This window comes from Cnephaeus nilssonii, assembly GCF_951640355.1.
Source record: "Cnephaeus nilssonii genome assembly, chromosome: 3".
NCBI classification, from domain to species: Eukaryota; Metazoa; Chordata; class Mammalia; order Chiroptera; family Vespertilionidae; genus Cnephaeus; species Cnephaeus nilssonii.
The window spans coordinates 103,751,264-103,766,996 of NC_137074.1; the positions used below are offsets into that span (position 1 = coordinate 103,751,264).

A 15,733-nucleotide genomic window follows, 5' to 3' on the forward strand; every position below is an offset into this window, starting at 1 on the left:
CCATGCTCCATGCTCTGCTGCCTGCTGCCCACGCCCACCATGGTCCGCGCACGCCTCCTGGAGGTCAGCGCACATCATAGAGACTGGCTGTTAGGTTGTACAGTTGTTCCGCCATTCAGTCTATTTGCAGATTAGCCTTTTATTATATAGGAATATAGGATAATGAACTCACAGAAAGAGAAACTAAAAAAGCAATCCCATTTAACATAGCAACAAAAAAATTAAGATACCTAAGAATAAATTTAACCAAGGAGATAAAGGACCTATACTCATAAAATTACAGGATGCAAAAAGAAATAGAGGAAAACGTAAACAAATGGAAGAATATACCGTGTTCATGGATTGGTAGAATCAACATCATTAAAATGTCCATACTACCCAGAGCAATCTATGGATTCAATGCTATCCCCATTAAATAAAATACCAATGGCATACTTCAAAGACCTAGAACAAACTCTCCAAAAATTCATCTGGATTAAAAAAAGACCCCAAATAGCTGCAACAATCTTGAGAAAGAAGAACAATGTTGGAGGGATCACAATACCAGATTATTAAGCTATATTGCAAAGCCACTGTTCTCAAAACTGCCTGGTACTGGCACAAGAATAGACGTATAGAACAGTGGAACAGAACAGAGAACCCAGTAATCGACCCAAGCCATTATGCTCAAATAATATTTGACATTATCGACCCAAGCTATTATGCTCAATTAATAGTTGGGAAAATTGGACAAATACATGCAAAAAAATGAAACTAGACCACCAACTTACACCATACACAAAAATAAACTCAAAATGGATAAAGGTCTTAAACGTAAGACGGGAAGCCGTAAAAATCTTAAAAGAAGCTATAGGCAGCAAAATAGCAGGCATTTGTCGTAGCAATATTTTCATCGATGTAGCTCCTAGGACTATGGAAACTAAGGAGAAAATATACAAATGAGACTACATCAAAATAAAAAGCTTCTGCACAGTAAAAGAAGCCATCAGCAAAACAACAAGAAAGCCCACTGCATGGGAGAATATATTTGCCAATGCTATCTCAGATAAGGGTTTAATCTCTAAAATTTACTGGGAACTCATACACCTTAACAAAGGGAAGATAAACAATCCAATCAAAAAATGGGCAAAGGACTTAAACAGACACCTTTCAAAAGTTGACATACTGAAGGCAGAGAGACATATGAAAACATGCTCAAAGTCACTAATCATCTGAGAGATGCAAATCAAAACAATAATAAGATATCATCTCACACCTGTCAGAATGGCTATCATCAACAAATCAACACACGACAAGTGCTGGCGAGGATGCGGAGAAAAAGGAACCCTTGTGCACTGCTGGTGGGAATGCAGACTGGTGCAGCCACTGTGGAAAACAGTATGGTGTTTCCTCAAAAAATTAAAAATGGAACTTCCATTTGACCCAGTAATACCACTTCTAGGAATATATCCCAAGAAAACAGAAACACCAATCAGAAAGGATATATGCACCCCTGTGTTCATAGCAACACAATTTACAATAGCTAAGATTTGGAAACAGCCTAGGTGCCCATCAGCAGACGAGTAGATTAGAAAACTGTGGTACATCTACACAATGGAATACTACGCTGCTGTAAAAAAAGAAGGAATTATTACCATTTTCAACAGCATGAATGGAACTGGAGAGCATTATGCTAAGTAAAATAAGCCAGTCAGAGAAAGATAAATATCACATGATCTCACTCATTTGTGGAATATAATGAACAACATATACTAGTACTGATGAACAAAAATAGAACCAGAGACATAGAAGCATCGAACAGACTGTCCAACCTATGAGGGGAGGCGGGGGGTGAGGGGGTAAGAGATCAACCAAAGGACCTGTATGCATGCATATGATCATAACCAATGGACACAGACAGTAGGGGGTATGTGCTGCGGGGTGGGGGTGGCCAGGGAGAGGTCAATGGGGAGAAAAAGGAGACTCGTGTAATACTTTAAACAATAAAAAATTTAAATTTTTTTTAAAAAGCTAAACAGAGGATTACCGTATGACCAAGCAATTGCACTCCTAGTATATACCCAAAAGAAATAAAAATAGGCATTCAGATGAATTCTTATACATGAATGTTCATAGCAACAACATTGACAATGTTCAAAGGGTAGAAAGAATTCAAATGTCCATCAACAGATAAGTGGATGAAGTTAGCATATACTATACAACAATAATGCCTTAGCTGTAAAAAGCAAAGAAGTACTGATATATACAATGTGGCTTGCAGCAATATGGAAGACCCTCAAAAAGAATATGCTAGTGGAAGCAGCAAATACAAAAGGTCATATATAGCTCCATTTATATGAGATTTCCAGAATCAATATGAGATGTCCATGAAATTCATAGAACTAGAAAGCAAACTGGTGGTTGCCGGGACTGGGGGCAGCAGGAAATGGGGAGTAACTGCTTAATGGGTATAGGGTTTATTTTGGAGTGATAAAAATGTTTTGGAACTACATAGAAATAGTAGTTGTACAACACTGTGAATGAACTAAATGCCACTTAAATGCTAACTTTAAAATCATTAATTTTATATTACATTCATTTCACCTCATAAAAATTTTAAAGCAATTAATTTTTATGATACATGTTGACAAATGTATAAATCACAATCACAGTTCTTCCGTTTTGAAGGTCAAACATATAAATTACAAGTACCGTTAATTAAAGGCAAATAAAGCACTCTTTAACATTTGAATTTTATAACTAAGCAAAATAGAAATTCAACTCCTATTCTTTCATGGCCTGAAACATTTAGAAATATTCACCAATCACCAAGTGTGGTTATTTCCCCCTGGAAATTCATTCCCTCTATAAAGTGTAACTGGATAGCAAGATCATTAAAAATTGAGCCTGAACCAGAGTCACATTCAATCAATTAAAATTCAACAAATTTCTAGCACCGTAGAAATGATTATAAATCCAATTATTGTAGTTGACCAGAGCAGGTCTCTTATTTCAATGAGCAGAATATCCCAAAATTTCAGCTGTCTTTTCAATTTATGGCTATGAACATTGAAATGTTTGTGGTTTTTTCCTGATTTTTTTTTTTAAATCCTCACCCAAGGATATGTTTATTGATTTTAGAGAGAGAGGAAGGACACACAGAGAAACAGCAATGTGAGAGAACATCAATCAGTTGCCTATTGTATGCACCTCGACTTGGGATCAAACCTGCAACCTTTCTGGAGTACTGGATGACACTCCAACCAACAACATTGAAATGGGTTTTTTTGTTTTGTTTTGTTTTGTTTTATTTTTTTTTTTTGGGGGGGGGTGTTTTTTAATATATTTTTATTGATTTCAGAGAGGAAGGGATAGGGAGTAAGAGATAGAAATATCAATGATGAAAGAGAATAATTGACTGACTGCCTTCTGCATGCCCCCCACTGGTGACCAAGCCCACAACCTGGGTATGTACCCTGACCGGGAATCGAACTATGACTTCCTGGTTCATGGACCAACACTCAACCACTGAGCCACACTGACTGGGCTGCAATGTTTTAATGTCTAAATTTTTCAAGGTTACTCATACTCTAAAAATCACAAAATTGACATTGTTCCTCAAACTTTATTTCAATTAAAAGACTGATTTCCTCAAGTAGGACTACAATGTTGAAATTACTAGAAATAAAGTAAGTATCTTCCTCTTGGTCCCTTTCCTTAAGAGAAAATATAAAGGTAGATATAAAAATGCCTGATCATGTTACTCTCTGCATAGAATTTCTTAACAGATAAAATAACTTTCAGAATAAAGCTCAAAGCTAAATAGTGATTTAGCACAGAAAGTTCTTCATAAACTGGCTCTGCCTATGATGCTAGCTTTATCTCTTGCTATTCCTTCTTTCTTCTCTGACCATATGAACTTTTTCTCTTCCCAGCCATTGTGCCAATTTAAACTAATTTAATTGTTCATCACTTCCATTATTCCTTAAACTCCTTGAAGTTAGAAACCAAACCCTTTCAATCTAGTATATACTCAGCATCTAACACAATAATCAAACGTTGCTGTAAAATTAAAGTATGAAAATATGGGTCCAGAGACAGAAGCATGGAACGGGCTGACCAATATCAGAGAGAAGCGGGAGTTGGGGAGGGGGGAGATTAACCAGGGAACTTATATACGTAGCCCATGGACACAGACAATAGTGTGCTGAAGGCTTGAGGATTGGGAGGGGTGGGTGTGGGATGGAGAGAGTCAATGGGAAAAGAAAAAAGGGAGGAACATCTGTAATACTTTTAACAATAAAGATAAATTTTTTAAAAAGATCCATTATTAGTATATAAAATATTATTGCTTTTTTACATAATGCAAAAGGGAAAACTATAAATTAGGCTATAATTTGCTTTTTTTGAAATTACAATGTGGTCTTACTAGTAAATAACATCAAATAGATAACAATTTTGTAAGCATCTTTTTTTAAACATCTGTTTTGTTAAAAATAGTATAAATTTAGTTCCTATTTTTTTTAAATATATTTTATTTATTTTTTACAGAGAGGAAGAGAGAGGGATAGAGAGTTAGAAACATCGATGAGAGAGAAACATCGATCAGCTGCCTCCTGCACACCTCCTACTGGGGATGTGCCCGCAACCAAGGTACATGCCCTTGACCGGAATCGAACCCGGGACCCTTGAGTCCGCAGGCCAACGCTCTATCCACTGAGCCAAGTTCCTATTATTATTCAATGAAAGCTCATGATCAGCTCTATTTTATCTACATTATAAAGTGAAACGTTTCTTCAATAAACTGTAAGAAATCTTAAAAGCAGATTTTTTAATGTGATTTTTTTTCTTTATTAAGGTATTACATATGTGTCCTTATCCCCCCATTGCCCTCCCCCCCCACCCCCCACTCGTGCCCTCACTCCCGTAGTGTCTGTGTCCATTGGTTAGGTTTATATGCATGCATACAAGGCCTTTGGTTGATCTCTCCCCCTCCCCCTCCCCCTCACCTACCTTCCCTCTGAGGTCTGTCCGTCTGATCGATGCTTCTTTCTCTGACTGACTTATTTCACTTAGAATAATGCTCTCCAGGTCCATCCATGCTGTTGCAAATGGTAGGTGTTCCTTCCTTTTTACAGCAGCATAGTATTCCATTGTGTAGATGTACCACAGTTTTCTAATCCACTCTTCTGCTGATGGGCAGGCACTTAGGCTGTTTCCAAATCTTAGCTATGGTGAATTGTGCTGCTATGAACATAGGGGTGCATATATCCTTTCTGATTGGTGTTTCTAGTTTCTTGGGATATATTCCTAGGAGTGGGATCACTGGGTCAAATGGGAGTTCCACTTTTAGTTTTTTGAGGAAACTCCATACTGTCCTCCACAGTGGCTGCACCAGTCTAAAAGGAGATTTTTTTTTAAGTAGAAAATTTCAACTACCTCATTTTATAAATGAGGAAATGAGCAAAGGTCAAGTTATTTATGCAAAGTCATCCTTAATGTTTATGTTTTCAGCTACAATATAACTCTACTTCCATTTCAACCTCATAGGTAAGCCAGGCAATGCAATTCATAGCACCTTTTTCTTTTTCCCTACCTCCAGTCTAGTGAGAGGGTACAGGTCCTTAATCACTTGCTATATTTAACTGATTTCTTTATCTTTTAGATCTGGCCCCCACCTTAACACACCCTCCTTCTCCCCTTTAGTTAGTACCTACATTAGCTAATTATTAAATACATCTAAATCATTCCATTGGGAAGGGAAATGGGGAGACACACATGAGTAAGAATGACGTTGTTCCTTCAAAGTGCTCTACAAAATTAAGTACAATCTGGTATAGTACTTGTATTATTATCGCCTGTTTAAGATGGTGTCTTCCCCCCTACCCCACCCACCAAGGAATGAGTCTTTGGGAAAGTAGAAGAAATGGACCCAGGCTGAGCTTCCAGGAACTTACTCCCAAATCGCACTGAAGAAGTGAGCTCTCAAGGAAGCTATTGTCTCTGCCATACTGTAGACGGCGCAGAATCAGGAAGCACTTGCTACACCTGCTAGCTCTATATCTATGCAGTCTCTGCTGCAGTCTGTTCCAGCAAAAGGGATATCCTGTGCCCCGTCTCTCCCCTCACCTAATCCAGATCCAAATTAGTGTATAGTGTGAGAGCGTCTGATGAGCAGAACCTAAATCACATTTAGAAAGGTGTCAGGAAAAAAAAGATTAATATCCATCAAGAGGGGTTCTTTGCAACTAAGAATCATGTACAAAATCCTTACCCTGGCATTAAGGATCTACATAATCTGTAAATAGGTATCCTTACCAGCCTGTTCCTTAAACATACAACTTTGGCAAATGTTCTCTGCTTTCCTACCTCGGTACTTTGGATGGTTCAGTGTCCTTATGTGGAACTAGCTTTTGTCTCCCATCCTCCTCCAACTGCTAACAATATTTTGAATGTTCACATCCTCAAAGAAAGAAAAATGGCTGAGGCATAGCATTCATTGAACACATATTCTGTCCAGTGCTTTACAAATTATCCTAGTCTCCACAAAAACTTAACGGCTTACTACATTTTTTTAAGGAAAAGTTGACGAAACTGAGGGCCAAAAGAACTTATGTACGTAGTCATCCAAACCAGCAAGGAAATAATCCAAAATAACCCCATAGTGTTCTGTATTTTTTAATAAAACAACACAAGTTGGAAGGCTTTACTGTCAGAATGCCTACATGCAAATTCTAGTAACTCCAGTAACAACCTGTGTGAACTCGGCAAGTTATGTATTTGTGATGCCTTCGTTCCCCATATAAAAAGGGGGTAATAGTACTATCTATTCTCATTGATAGCAGTGAGAATTACATGAGATAATATAAAGTGCTTAGAATTGTATTTGGCCCATAGTAAACAATCAATGTTAGCTATTACTACTGTTTTTGCTATTTATATGCTATGATATGTAAACTCTGACTAAATCAATTATATGTTCTGTTTCCAAATCAACTTTTGCATAATGTGAAAGCTTAACACTGTATTTTTATATATGTCAATAAATATTTGCAGAATACATTAATTTTTAAACAATGATTAACCTCCACGTTGTATTAAAAGAAATTCACTGTTTCCTCTTTTAAGAAAACTAACAATGCTTACCAACTTTCTTCCCTTTTTGTCTGTGAAACTACCATATGCAATGCCATATGGCAGTAATATGTCAAATGATGCAAAATACTATTTTGATTTAAACTCATCTTGCCTTCTGCTAAACATTAATTCCCAGATTTTAAAATGTCCAAAATCATACCTTTTACTTAAACACCAACTGTTTTTAGATCATACCAATATAAAGTAAGCATACCATGAAATTTGACCAAGCCATTTCATTTCATTTTTCTATGGCAATAACTATAAAACATAAAATGCCTTCCTATCCAATGTAACTCGAAGACATAAATCTATCATACCCTTAGTCCTACCCTTACTTTGCTAAAATTAGTACCTGAAAAACTTCTACTACCTCTATGTTACTCTGATGCAGAAAACTATCAAAAGAAGGGTATTGAATGCTAGTAACAAAATGCTTGAGAGAAATGAGCTTTAAACAAGGATCAAAGAGAATTTACTCCAAACCCTTCAAGTACTGAAACTGCACAAACCAAGATTCTGTCCACATGATGTACTATTACACATGGAGACATCAAGCTGGTTGGCTTCAAATAAAAGCAGAAGTAAAAAATAGCCGAAACTGGTTTGGCTCAGTGGATAGATCGTCAGCCTGCGGACTGAAGGGTCCCAGGTTTGATTCCGGTCAAGGGCATGTACATTGGTTGCGGGCACATCCCCAGTAGGGGGTGTGCAAGAGGCAGCTGATCGATGTTTCTCTCTCATAGATGTTTCTAACTCTCTCTCTCTCTCTCTTCCTCTCTGTAAAAAATCAATAAAATATATATTTTTTAAAAAAGAAGTAAAAAATACATTAATAAAACATTGTCATTTCTGACACAAAAATAACTGGGCTCTACCCAATTATTAAAAAAAAAAAAAAAAAAACATTGAGGCTTACCTATGTAACAACTTATTTCAATTAATTCATTATTTCAATTAATGAATAAGAACATTAACATCTTCATATACACATATTTAAAAACCAACAAAAGCTTCATGAAATAAATACCTACTCTTACTCCATAGGATGTCCTCTGATATTTCTCCCTCTCTCTTTCTAACGTTAATGTCAATGCACTAAATTGATTCCAAAATCCGTTGATATACTAAACTCTTTTGGTGGCACACCCAATCTGACTTATTATTGTATCAAAACTGCAGATGTTCTCCTTGGAAAACAAAAGATCATTGTTGCAAGAAATGTCTTCGTTTTCACAGTTCCTGCTGACACAGAACCGTCGGTCAGGCCTGGGGACACAGGAGGACTCCAGCGGCTGCCCACGGTGCTGAAACCGAGGACAAAACGATGGTCTGGGACATGTGCTCTTGACAAATTAGACCAAACTTGAGGCGTCGACCACAAGCTGCCAGAACACCCGGTGGCCTGCGTGCCCTGGCTCCGTGGCCTCGGGGTGGGCCGCCCCGCTCCCGCAGGGCTCCGGCCGGCCTCGCAATAAGCTCTCAGCAGAGCAGCTGACGGAGAGGCAGGGCCGCGGACTCGGTCTCCAGCACAGTCACGTCCCACCTGCCTCTGAGCTCCCATTGGGCGGGGTGGGGGAGGGAGAAAGGAGGAGGGGAAAGGTGGGGAAGAAAGGAGGTGGCAGCCTTTTTCCAAAGATTACAGAGTCCCCGCAACTGAAGTCCGGCGCTTCGCCTGGGCACTCGGGCAGGAGGAGCCTTCCACGCATCTTCCCAAGCTCCGGCCACCTCGGCAAGAGATCGTGAGGAGCCAGACGGATAAACAGCAACTTCATATACAAACAAATTCACGGGGGGGAGGTAGGGGTGGGGGGGAGTCGCGGCCTTCCCAAGGCAGAGCTTTTTATCTTTTTAACCTTTTACGAAAAGCCTATTTTCCTCCGCGCCCAGCCTGGGGGGGAGCAGCCAAGACCTCGCAGCTCCAAGTCCGGCGAGGGGGTGCGCTCTCGGCCCAGGCCCGGCGCCCCGCCCCGCCCCGCCGCTCCGAGGCCGCGGGGGCTCTTACCTGGAAGCTGGCCACACGACACACGGAGGCTCGCAGGCCGCGTCTGTGCGGGAGAAGTCCTAACCCGATTCCATGACTGAGGATCCTCGCCAAGCCCAGACCCCGGAGCGGCCGCCGGGACGACTGCTCGGCGGCAAGGCGGAAGTCCCGCCCCGCGCTCCTCATTGGCCTGCACCGGAAGGCGGAAGTAAGCCATTGGGCCCGGGCGCCGCTGGCCAAGGCCCCTTCCCACACCCGCGCGGTGTCGCCGCCCGCTCCGCCTGGCTCTGAGCAATGCCCGGTGGGTGGAGTGGAGTTCTGGGCTGCGTGATGGGTCTTCCCCCGAGGACAGGGTGGGGCAGACTTCTGCTTTGGGCCGGGGAGGGGGCGGGCCGGCCGGGAGGATTGTGCCCCCGGGAGGGGGGAGGCCGTGGGGTCCTGAGGGGCCTGACCGAGCCGCCGGCCGGCAGCTGTGGGCGGATGTGGCTGTGGGCGGAAGCAGCCCGACGCCCGGCGGGCCGGCTGCGCCGGGGCGGCCCTGGCGCTGGTACCGGGAGGTCTCTTCCTGCACTCACCGGCCGGACCGGCTGAGAGGGGACGGAAGGGACCTCGGCCGGCGCCGCAGGGTCCCGGGGCCGCGCCCGGAGGGCTCCAGGCCCGTCCTCGCCCGGCTGGGAGCGGCGCCGACACTAGCACTCTGGGCCCGACAGGGGCCAACCCCGGGACTCGGCAAAAGCCAAGCCATTTGATTAAGCCCTACGTCAGACTTTTAAAACCTTTGCCTCCTTTTGATGAATCAAAAATCCTCGTCCTCTACCTCGGTTCAGGTAAACCTTACCGGCCCCGGGCATTCCAGTCTCAAACGAAGCTTCTTTGAAATGTAACCGGATTGGATCATCCACACTGATTTATCAGTTGCCAATTCTTCACCTGTGTGGATGAAAAGGGGATTTTTACCTAAGGTTGTTGCAGCAGACCAAAGAAACGCCAGGCACGCTTCCTAGAGAAAGGGAGGGACCCCGTTTATTAACACCAGTGGACTCCGGGAATAATTTCCAGGTCAGAGTGAAGAAACACGCAGAGGGCTTCACTTTTATAACCTTCTGGGGTCTTTGTCTTGTAGATATGGTTCCTCCCCTTTCGTGGGCTTACAGGAAGGCCCCCAGGTGTTGGGGGTCCCCAGGCCCCCCATCATATCTGATGATCTGTCCTGGGGCCAGCGATAACGACCCTCCCATCCCCCAGGGCAGGGCATTGTTCACAGTTTTTATGGCCTGACACGCCTTGCAAGAGTGTCAGGCCATAAAAACACTCCAGTTTCCTCCTCATTCCCCCCCCCCACCCTCCACCCCCCCTCCCACAAGCTTCTTTTAGCCTTGTGGAGCAATGACCACGGGATGTTATGGTGAATAGGGGTGACAACCGCTCTTAGCTACTTCCTGCTGGAAAGAGAGGATGACCAAAGGGTTAGCATCCTGCTTCTTCCTCTCAGAGGAGTTTGTAGGGAGTTCTGGTTTGTAGGACCTTCTGAAGTTTCAAGGCATTCCCGTCCAGTTTGCAGGCAGGCAGAGGTAAGCAGTGGTCCCACACGCGTAGAATGTTCCTGCAGGGGGCACCAGGGGTAGGTGGTGTTTTCAGCCTTGGGGGTGGAGTTGCATAGTTCATCTGGGAGGTGACCTGTTGGATGTTGGCCCTGCCTACTGCTGAAACAAATAGGAGCAACATTGGTTAGCTGCACATTGGCCGTGACAGGTCCTATTATTTTTTTCCGTCCAATACAATCCCCGCTCCCCATGTGCATTTGGTAGTAGACTCGTAACATGCCGCAGGCTGATAAGTATAGCTAACAAAAATCTGGCTTGATTGGGTTTTCTCGTGGACTACCCAGTCTAGCATATTTGGGTAGCAAGTTTCTAAGCAAGGAGAAAGGATGGCATGACAAGGTGTAATCCAACAATTTATGATAAGGCCTTTGTTTCCTTGCTGTGTGGGGAGCAGTAATTTTATGATGCTTCTGTGTCCCAGCAAGAGCAGATGAGTTCTCCTCCTGGTACTAGTCTCGGATAACGCTGGCACTCATAAAAAGACAAAATAAGAATTATTAGATAAAACCAGTGATTATCCAGAAATACCAGAGCATGTTATGTTAGGATTAGATAAGAAAGGAAGATTAGCCCTAGCCGGTATGGTTCAGTGGACAGAGCATCGGCCTGCAGACTGAAGGGTCCCGGGTTCGATTCAGGTCAGGAGCACATGCCCAGTTTCGGGCTCGATCCCCAGTAGGGGGCATGCAGGAGGCAGCCCATCAATGATTATCTCTCATCACTGATGTTTCTATCTTTTTCCCCCTCTCCCTTCCTATCTGAAATCAATAAAAATATATTTTTTTAAAAAAAGAAATATTAGTGTTAGGGAGAATTCTGCAGGGTGTTATCAGAATTCCTTGGAGCAGGTTGATCGGCCAGGTCTGCTGTCTTCTTGAGGGTGATCCGCAGGGGTTGTTTCTGGTCAGAGGTCACCTTCCACTCAGGCTGGGCATCACTCGGCTGGTGGGCTGCCTTCACACGTGAGTGGTGGATCCAGGTGTTTAGTCCTGCAACCTTAAGAGCTGTGGGGGTGGTTAATATGACTGGAAAGGGTCCCTTCCAGGTAGGCTTGAGGGACTCCTTTTTCCAATCCTTTACCCAAACCTGGTCTCCAGGTTTATAAGGATGTACAGCTGTTCCTAGAGAGATGGGTAGTCGGTCAATAACCCACCTGTGGACCTCAAAGACAGCTTTTCCAAGTCCTTGTAGTTGTTTCTGGATTTCTAAGTTCCCTATTTCCCCCAAATCTCCCTTTGGCTGAATTAAGGGAGGGGGTATACCATATAGAATTTCAAAGGGAGAGAAACCTACCCTGGCCCTTGGGGCACAGCGTACCCGCAGGAGTACAAGAGGCAAGATATCTGTCCAGGGTAAGGTTGTCTCTTGGCATAGCTTAGCCATAGCCTGCTTTAGAGTCCGGTTCATGCCCTCCACTTTTCTCTGAACTCTGAGGCCTGTAAGCTGTATGTGGATTCCATTTAATTCCTAAAGCCTTGCCTACCTGTTGTACTATTTCTGCTACAAAGGCTAGGCCATTATCGGACCCTATGGTCAGAGGCATTCCATACCATGGAATTATATCCTACAGTAATGCCTTAGTGACTTCTCTCGCCTTTTCAGTGTGAGTGGGATATGCCTCGACCCAGCCTGAAAAGGTACAAACAAAGACTAGCAGGTATTTATTCCCTCTGCTAGGTCCTATTTCTGTAAAATCTACTTGTAAGTCCTCAAAAGGAGCTTGCCCACAGCGCTGAACTCCTGTCGGTCCCACAGGACCCTGTTTGGCATTGTTCTGAGCACAGAGGAGGCAACGCTGAGAGACTGAGGCACACAAGGAGGGAAGACAGGCAATTAGGTAGTATCTGCCTAACAAAGCTTCTAGGGCAGTCTTCCCTAAATGAGTGAGTTCATGCTGCTGGAGGACTACCTTATGGGCTACCTGTTGTGGGACATAGACCCTATGATCTGGGAGTATCCACCAGCCTTCCTTCGTTCTCTTGCCCCCTTCTTGCTGGGCCCATTCCTCCTCCTGAGGAGTGTATTTTGGAGGTTCAGGTAATTGGGGGGCCAACATGATCCGTGACGGTGCCACTTGTTCTTTAGCAGCCAGCCTGGCTGCGGCGTCAGCACGCTGGTTTCCTTCTGATTCTGAGTCTTTCCCTTTCTGGTGACCTTTGCAATGGATGACCGCTATTTCCTTAGGCTCCCAGACTGCTTCTAGTAACTTTAAAATCTCATTCTGATTTTTTATTCCTTTTCCTCCTGCTGTCAAGAGCCCCCTTTCCTTATATATGGCCCCAGGGACATGCAGGGCAGCAAAGGCATAGCGCGAGTCAGTGTAGATGTTGGCACGCTTATCCTTACTGAGTTCTAGGGCTCTTACTAGGGCCCAAAGTTCTGCCCTCTGCGCTGACCATCCTTCAGGCAGGGCCTGTGCCGCAATTGTCTCAAAGTTTGATACCACTGCATATCCGGCTCGTCTTTTCCTTTCATCTAAGAAGCTGCTGCCGTCTGTGAACAATACCAAGTCTGCGTTTTGCAGGGACCTATCCCTTAGGTCTGGCCGGCTGGAATAAACCTCCTCTAGGACTTCCAGGCAATCACGCTCAGGGGCCCCCTCAGCGATGGGTAGAAAGGTGGCAGGATTAAGTGTTCTCACTGCTTCTAATCGTACCTGCAGATTCTCACATAACAGCCCTTGATATTGAGTCATTGGAGCATGAGTCAGCCAGTGCTGCCCCCTTGCTTCCATCAGGGTGACAACAGCATGAGGTACTTTTACATTTAAGTTTTGTCCTAAGGTAAGCTTATCCGCTTCCTTGACTAACAATGCCATGTCTGCAAGGGCCCTGAGGCACGGCGGCCACCCGGAGGCAACTGGGTCAATCCGCTTGGGGAGATAGGCTACTGGTCTTTGCCAGGGTCCAAACTCCTGGGTTAGAACTCCTAGGGCTACCCCGCTGTTCTCGTGAACAAAAAGATTAAAGTCTCATGTCACATCTGGTAGCCCTAGTGCCGGGGCCTCAGTGAGCTTTGCCTTTATGGTGACGAAGGCTTTCTCCTGTTCAGGAGCCCAGTTGATGGGTGCCTTCTCTTCTCCTTTTAAAGCTTCATAGAGAGGCTTGGCCAGGTCTGAAAACCCTGGGATTCAAATTCAACAGAATCCTGCTGCTCCCAGGAATTCCCAAATCTGCCACCGGGTGCTAGGGACTGGGATAGCACATACTGCCTGCTTCCTTTCAGTCCCTAGCCTTCGTTTCCCTTGGGTGATCCGGAAGCCTAGATACTTGACTTCTTTCTGACAAATCTGTGCTTTTTTCTTAGACACCTGATAACCTGTTTCAGTTAGTAGTCTCAGAAGGGCTGTGTTCCCTCCCAGCACTGAGCTCGTGTGGAGCTGGCCAGTAGGATGTCATCTACATACTGGAGTAGAACACACCCCAAGTCCTGTCCTGGGAACTTAGACAGATCAGATGCTCGTGCTCTACTAAAAAGAGTAGGGGAGTTCTTGAACCCTTGTGGCAGTCTGGTCCAGGTGAACTGCTCCTTGGCCCCTGTAGTTGGGCTTTCCCATTTTAAAGCGAAGAGAGGCTGACTGGAAGGCACTAATCGAAGACAGAAAAAGGCATCTTTCAGATCTAGGCATGTAAACCATCCCGCCTCTGATGGGATGAGTCCCAGAAGAGTGTAGGGGTTCGGCAGTGCTGAATGCAGGGTTATAACAGCCCGTAGATCCTGCACCAGGCGGTAGTCGTTAGTCCCAGACTTTTTGACAGGCAAGAGAGGCGTGTTCCATGGAGACCTGCATCGTTTAACAGTCCCCACTGAAGCAGCCGGTCTAAGTGGACCTGGATTCCTAGGCGTGCTTCCCTTGGAATTGGATATTGGCGGATTTTAACAGGCTGTGCCCCAGGCTTTAACTCGATTAGCACCGGGGCGTGGTCCTTAGCCAGGCCTGGAGGATTCCCTTCTGCCCAGACCAGTGGGAATTCCTTCTCTAATTCAGGTTCTAATGGTGAGGCCTTTGTCTGGGGGTTATAAAGTCTCCATTCTTCCTCCCTTGGCAATGCTAAGGACAGGGAGGTCTGCTCACCTAGGCTAAGCTGTGCTGAGCCATCTGGAGCAAAAGTGATTTCTGCCCCCATTTTGGCTAAAAGGTCTCTACCCATTAGAGCAGTGGTTCTCAACCTTTCTAATGCCGAGACCCTTTAATACAGTTCCTCATGTTGTGGTGACCCCCCAATCATAAAATTATTTTTGTTGCTACTTCATAACTGTAATTTCGCTACTGTTAATGAATCGTAATGTAAATATCTGTGTTTTCTGATGGTCTTAGGCTCTACAGCAGCCCACAGGTTGAGAACCGCTAGCAAAAGCCGCTGCTAGGAGCTTGGGTGTGTTTGTAGATTGTGCGGGCAGAGTCTCAGGGCGTCACTAGGCTAGGACGTGGCAAACAACGATGGCTGGCAGTGAGCCGCCTCCAACCAAGTCCCCGCAACCGCGTCCCTGCCCCGGTGCAGCCAACAATTCTACCTCCACGCAGCTCTGCTAGTAGCCACCCTCACTCTCCAACCCGTTCGGCAGACAGCACAGTCTCTCCCCAGAAACTGGATTTCAGAGAGATTGGGGGCTTGTCTCTCTTCGGATTGAAGAAAGCACCACCCGCCTCCAGCTGGGCTCCGCTGCCAGTTCGTATCGCGCGCGCTCCCCTGTACCTCAGTTTTTCAGCATTTGCGCCCTGATTGCTCCCGTCCCTTTCGGTCTAGTTGTAGAGGTTCCGCTCAGCCAGCTTTCCCGTGGTTCTGGGTGATAGACGTTCTGTCTTTTAGTTGTAGTTTTGGAAATTGTTGTGGACGGCAGCAGCCCAGATGTTTATCTACGCCGCCATCTTTCTGCATTTTTTCTTTCTTTTATTTTTTAGCTTATTTCTCTCACACCATCCCCACTGATGCAAGATGCCACTTTTATCACTTTTATTTTATACTAAATTCTTGTGAGTCCAATTTCATGCTTTCTATTTCCCCATTAAATTTTCTGACTCGTCATG

At 44.6% G+C, this 15,733-nt stretch overlaps 1 protein-coding gene across 2 annotated transcripts in view; it reads right to left on the reverse strand.

Moving 5' to 3' along the window:
* RNF13 (ring finger protein 13) overlaps window positions 1-9,289 on the reverse strand; it is a 180,962-nt gene extending 171,673 nt beyond the window's left edge. The window contains exon 1 of one of the 2 annotated variants that reach the window (XR_013813151.1): window positions 9,122-9,289. The gene's annotated coding sequence lies outside the window, so the exon portion shown is untranslated. The remainder of the gene's footprint in view (window positions 1-9,121) is intronic. The other variant, XM_079764177.1, reaches the window with a different exon arrangement.
* Between the last annotated feature and the right edge of the window lie 6,444 nt (window positions 9,290-15,733).